At 45.0% G+C, this 6,000-nt stretch overlaps 1 protein-coding gene across 5 annotated transcripts in view; it reads left to right on the top strand.

The window, feature by feature from the left end:
* The first annotated feature begins 1,469 nt into the window (after positions 1-1,469).
* LOC140426609 (muscarinic acetylcholine receptor M3-like) overlaps positions 1,470-6,000 on the top strand; it is a 383,533-nt gene continuing 379,002 nt past the window's right edge. For 4 of the 5 annotated variants that reach the window (XM_072511633.1, XM_072511623.1, XM_072511607.1 and 1 more), the window contains exon 1: positions 1,470-1,675. The gene's annotated coding sequence lies outside the window, so the exon portion shown is untranslated. Of the gene's footprint in view, positions 1,676-2,728; positions 3,063-6,000 lie in introns of those variants that run through there. The other variant, XM_072511617.1, reaches the window with a different exon arrangement.

The raw sequence follows: 6,000 nt of genomic DNA, 5'->3' as shown, positions 1-6,000 counted from the left end.
TGATCACTTGCACAAAAGGGTGCCGTCGGGCTGGCGCGCCAGGACTAGTTGCCACATTCTCGAGAGGAAGGAAAATACAGTAGTATTCTGGTTAAACGATCACAATTAGCCATCAATTAGTTTCAAGCTGTAATTCAGCCCGAGAGTACTGTTGACATTTAGAACCTGATGAAGCTTCTTGACTGTGGATTGTCATTTCCATAGAATACACAATGGGATCGCAAATCTTCTTCACTTATAAAATATTTTTTTTAATTAATGCAAATGATCTCCAAGGGTTAATAAGTACTCTGCTGAATTACTTACAAATGAGGTTACGGAGGAATCGCTACTAAGGCTGTGATTGGCGATTGTGGCTAACCATTAAGACGTATGCTCACTTGGAGGGTTGTTTTTAGAATGTTAATGTGACCTCCTCGTATCGCTGCATTAAGATTCTGTTCACATGAACGACTGTATTTGGAAGTTGGAAAACTGTTGAGAGGTTTGGAAGAGGTTACATTTTAAAATGGCAATTGATCCCCCCCCCCCCCCCCCCCCCATTTGTAACAAATTAGTGAATGGAAAACGAGGGCTAATTGAAAAGGATGAGCCTCAAAGACGTAACAGTCACTTTTCTAAACCAAAGCCAGTGACAGGTTTATCCTCACTGCTTAAAAAGAATGATTACATATCTCCTCATCAATTATTGCTTGAATATAAAGCGGTTCTGTTGGAGCCTTTCATATAATTGGAAAGCAATATTTGGCAATACCAAGCAGAATGATGCAAAAGTCTCCTATGTTACATTTGGGTTGTGGCAAGATGGTAAACTTTTACTTTTTCCGACTTGCAATGTTTACTCCTTATGGATTGCAAACCTATTGCAAACCGGTTTCCTCCCACAGTCCAAAGAAGTGCAGGTTAGGTGGATTGGCTATGCTACATTGCCCCTCAGTGTCTAAAAGGTTAGTTGGGATTATGGGGTTAGGATGGAGGCGTGCGGTTAAATAGGGTGCTCTTCCAGGGGGCGGTGCAGGTTCGATGGGCCGAATAGCCTCGTTCTGCACTGTAGGGATTCTATGATGGTTCTATACTGAGCGACTTTAACATAAGTTTGTTTTAACTCACATCTGTAGCTACGCTGACAAATAGTAGTTATTATTTTAAACTGTGCCCGATTGGGAAAAGCAGGCAGACTCTGAGAGGCAGGGTCAATTGCATATGTGTATGTGTGTTATCTGCTGCCGCAGTGAATTTTAAAAGCTGACAGGAGTTGAAAATGACCTTTGTCCACGAGAGGTGAGCAAATCTGTGACCTTAGCAGAGCAGCACAGCTGGCTGCTTCGTACATCGACATTCTTCATCTCTCCTTCAACTCACAGTGTGCATATAGATCAAGGAGGTGTGCCAGCCATGACATCACGAGCAGAGCAACAAATCAGCCCAGCACATGGGCGGCGGCAGTCCACAAGTGCCTGAAGGCATTCCAGAACTCGTCAGTTAACCAGGGGTTCGAAGCCAAAAGCAGCCTGTAGTGGAGAAGAGTGCTTAACACGGGGAAATAACAGAGGAGGCACCACAATGAGAGGGGGCTCGTTAGAACTGGCCCGGCTACTGGTGGATTAATGGACACAATGGGCCAGCGAAGTCACACACCTCGCATCCAATTCGCAAGTGCGGATGAGGGGGAAAGGTAAGAAGGCGCTTCTTTCAGCTTGTTATTTGTAGCCGTGTGCGGAACAGTCGCACAAAAGGCTATTCGAATTGTAACGCGATGCCGATATTGTTTGCAAAGATGTGCTGCATTCCTGTCATCTGGGGTGAGAGACAGCTGAAGTTTTGAGAATCTTTGGCACCCAAACAAGGCTCTCCTCCCCGCAGCCTGTGCACGCTGCACCGCCCCTGGAACGCTGGACTTTACTGAAGTTTTGCTGTCACCGCATCAAACCTTGCTGCAGCTGTCAAACGCGGCAGAGCTATTTCCTATTTCCCCTCCTTTTCTTCGATCGTCAAAGATAATTTGGGATTTGCATTTTGGAGATTTTTGCAGTGTTTTGAGGGCAAGGCTATATATATATATATATATTTAAACGATCCAGCTTTGAGGAGTTGAGGTAGCTGTACTGTGCAGGATCCAGTGGAGGGCTCCAGGTCATCTCAAGCACCCCCCCCCCCCCCCCCCCCCACATTGGAGGGGTGGGCAGAGCAATGGGCACCCTTCAGCGGGTGAGCTTTTCCATTGAGGTTAATGTCATTCCGGTCTCCTGACATTTGCACACTTTTTCGATATAAGTGAAGGAAAGGGACGCATAATTTTGAGTTCAGAACAACTGTGGGGTCTTCATATGGGGCACCCTTTTTGACTTTTAAAAAACCTAAAAACACCCGCTCCTCAGACAATTAAAGCTGAGACCCAGTTACCGCTGAAGGGAATTAATTGCACAGCCTGGCTGGTGGTGGAGGAATGCTAATGCTGAGTTTCAGAGAGTGAGTGTGGAAAGTTGTCAGTCATGTTAAAACTGCCCACGAGAAAAGGGTGGTAAAATTCTCACCACCCCCGGGATAAAAAGCTGCGTGAATACCAACTCATTAATTACTGCTTGCAACCACCCAGGCAGTGCGCCCGTGTGTGGCTGTTGACAGCCTGACAGGATCTCCCGCTCTCTGCACTTGACTTCGCCACTCGCACCAACTAAAAGCAGCAAAGGAAAGCGCTTCGTCCTGTTCCCAGCGGCTGCCTTCCTCCCCGACTGGTTGGCGTTTTTCCCGACTGAACAATCCGCACCTGACAAGAAAGCAAACTGGTTGAGAGATTCTGAGGAAAACGGGACAGGCTGCTTCAAAATTGCTGGGGCAGGCGACGTCCAAAGTGGTTTCTTTGAACTGAGCGGTCGGAGTTGACACGACTTGTGGACGTCCGCAGCTCGTCTTTGTCAGGCTTTCTTCTTTGCTTAAAAAGTTGGAGTGTCTGCACGGATTGACCATTTTAGTAATAGTCGTACTCGGCAACCAACCATCCCCGCGGTTTGCAAAGCGCAAACTGAATTTAAACATTTGTCAACTCGTACTTTTTCACGCAGGTAGGTTGATGCTGAAGAAACAATCAGCAACACGTGTCGAATGGTTCTAAAAATCATGGATTGTTTTGCATGAATTATTTTTTGTTTTAAATAAGGTGTGATGAGAATTAGATATGGGGGGGGGGGTGATCTGCTGACAAGACAGTTAACATCTCTTTGGGTGTCTGCAATGCAGTGTCAGGCTTTAGAGGGGTGACATCTGATAGTCCCTGGATTATTAAAGTTGACGTGAAATAATAGATAGTGATGCTTCCGAGGTACTGATTCAGAGTAATTGATACCTTTCCGGGAACGTCATCGTGCATCAAGGACAAATTGTCTGCTCATCGGCTGTCCTCCATCAAACCAAAACCCCAAAGCATCCTCCTCCGGGATTATGAGGGAGATGCTCTGTGTGGTGTGCCCACAGGGACCAGGGGGAATCTCGATTTCGAGCTCTGCTCTGACCTGACCAATCTCAATTTGACTGCAACAAGTGGCTCTGTTCTTCGAGGGATGATATGGGGGGGGGGGGGGGGGAAGATGACCCTTCAGTGTGTGCGAAATGTCTTCAACGACATGTGCAGGCTCGACTGTGAGGCACCCGCTGTCAACTAGCCTGACGTGACCAGCTAGCTGCCTGTGTTCACCGAACACGACTGGACATATGATGTGCTGCACAGCACTTCGTACCTCTGGAATTCTACCTCCGTAACAGCCCACACAAATATTTTGAGCAGGGGACTGCAAGCTTCTAACAAAATGACATGTATCAAATTAAAAAATAAAACACGCGAAAATGTGCTGTTACCGTCATTCTTTAGCACAGTCGAGCTCACAATTGTAAATGGCCAAGTGTCTCTCTCTTTATGATGTAGTCTGAACCCTCTCAGCTATATCAATCTGGTCACTCACTGTTGGGTCGCAATTGTTTTCTACATACTTATTCCTCTTGCAAATAAGTAAAATATATTGTTTTGTTTAATATTGTCCAATGACATTGTAATTTTTATGGGAATGACCTTATCATTCAGAGTTTATGACTCTGTGCAGTGTTACACAACATTCTTATCAGGAATATTCTGCACAAGTACAAAGCTACCGGTTAAATTATACTACCCGGAATGGCAACATAATCTTGGAAAACATATTTAAGGATCCCATAAAGTAACTGAGCCCAAATATAGGAATATCTTTCTGTGGTGGAGGCAATTGTTAAAGGAAAGGCAGAAATTTACCAAGTATCCATGTTGTGTGAATTCAAAATGGAGGGGGCATTGCTTTCTCTGAGCTGCCATGAATTAACCATAACCGTTTGCCCTTAATGTAGACAACAGGTGAGAGAGGTAGTTATTCGTAATGACTCCATTGAAAATATTATTTTTACATCTTGTCGGGTTTAACAGTTACCCTTCAAACCCATTTATATTCATAATATATTTCTCACTGAAGAAATCCTGGATTGGCCAACTGTGTGGAACTCCAGAGCTGATCTGTCATAACTTGACAATTCCGTGGAAAAATCCTGCCTCCCCGTATACCTTTCCACTTTTAACAACCAATGGTCTCCAGTTTAACAGCACTTAAGGTAATCAGTTTATGACTCTCTCAGGTGAGGAAACTTTAACTCTTTTATTTTGGGCTTGATTTTAAACCCAATGCCAACTCATTGCATCTCAATTCTCTTCTTTTCAATTTCCACCTCCTGTCGTCCATCCCCTCCTCACCGCAGTTTAATATATTCTCAAAGTTATGGACCAATACATTCATAAATGTTTAACGGTTGCAAATGTTCATTTAATTGGCAACGATCAGAAGAGAAAGAATTGATTTTTTTTCCTCTACTGTGCTGCCTGCAATGGGGTTGGACAGCGATGAGAACAAAGGCATACTTGAGCATTAAGGCCTGTTGCCAAGTTTAAGCCCTTTGAAATTACCTCCTCCACCTTCCTGACACCTCTGCCAGCTTCCTCTTCCCAATCTATCACATGCAAATGCTTGTGCCAGTCCAATTGCCTCCTTGCCCCATTCTCTGCACCAGGAAAATGGTGACAATAGGTCTACAGTAAGTCTTTCAAAGGATGGGAAAGGCTTCATAGTGGCCTGAACAGCAACCTCATTTAGGCTTCATCCAAGGCCAAAGGAAACAAACCTTCAGCTCCTTTATGGATCTGAAATTCACGGAGTGACAGGAAACAGCACAATTCATGGATGTGTTTTGGGCTGGAGGACGGTTTGTAGTGGATTCCCTAGGGATCAGTGTTAATATATACATATTAATGACCTAGACCTTGGTGTACAGGGCACAGTTTCAAAGTTTTCGGATGATACAAATCATGGAATCATTTTGAACTGTGAGGATGAGAGTGTTGAACTTCAAAGGGGCATAGACAAGTTAGTGGAATGGGCAGACAGGTGGCAGATGACAGTCAATGCAGAAAAATGTGAAGTGATTCATTTTGGTAGGAAGAACATGGAGAAACGATATAACATAAATGGAGAGTGTGGTGGAGGCAGGTTCAAATGAAGCGTTCGAAAGGGAAATAGACTGTGATCTGAAAAGGAAGAATGTGCAGGGTTATGGGGAATGGCACTTGGTGAGTTATTCATTCCGCAAGCCAGTGCAGATACAATGGACCAAATGGAATTCTTCTGCGCCATAACAATTGTGACTTTTTGTTTGATTGATGAGCCTCTTCTGGTGTGGAAGCAACTGTCCAATAGGCATTAGTGTTGTCCACCTCTTCAGAGGCAAGCATCCACCCTCTTGTGATGGACAGGCTCCAGGAAAATGGACTAGGCTGACCAAGAGGTCAACACGCCAGGCAGAATTCCTGCCCCACCATGAATGTTGGTTATAGCTCTGACCTCCTCTGTGGAGTAGGGCAGGTTGCGGGCCTTGATTGAATGGGCGAGCCGGGTGACCTCCGGGTGGCAAGAGGTCATCGTGGATAGTCCA

The sequence above is a fragment of the Scyliorhinus torazame genome, chromosome 1, assembly GCF_047496885.1.
Source record: "Scyliorhinus torazame isolate Kashiwa2021f chromosome 1, sScyTor2.1, whole genome shotgun sequence".
Lineage (NCBI taxonomy): Eukaryota > Metazoa > Chordata > Chondrichthyes > Carcharhiniformes > Scyliorhinidae > Scyliorhinus > Scyliorhinus torazame.
The sequence above is the reverse complement of the archived record's forward strand: the minus strand, read 5'-3'. Positions and strand labels throughout refer to the sequence as shown.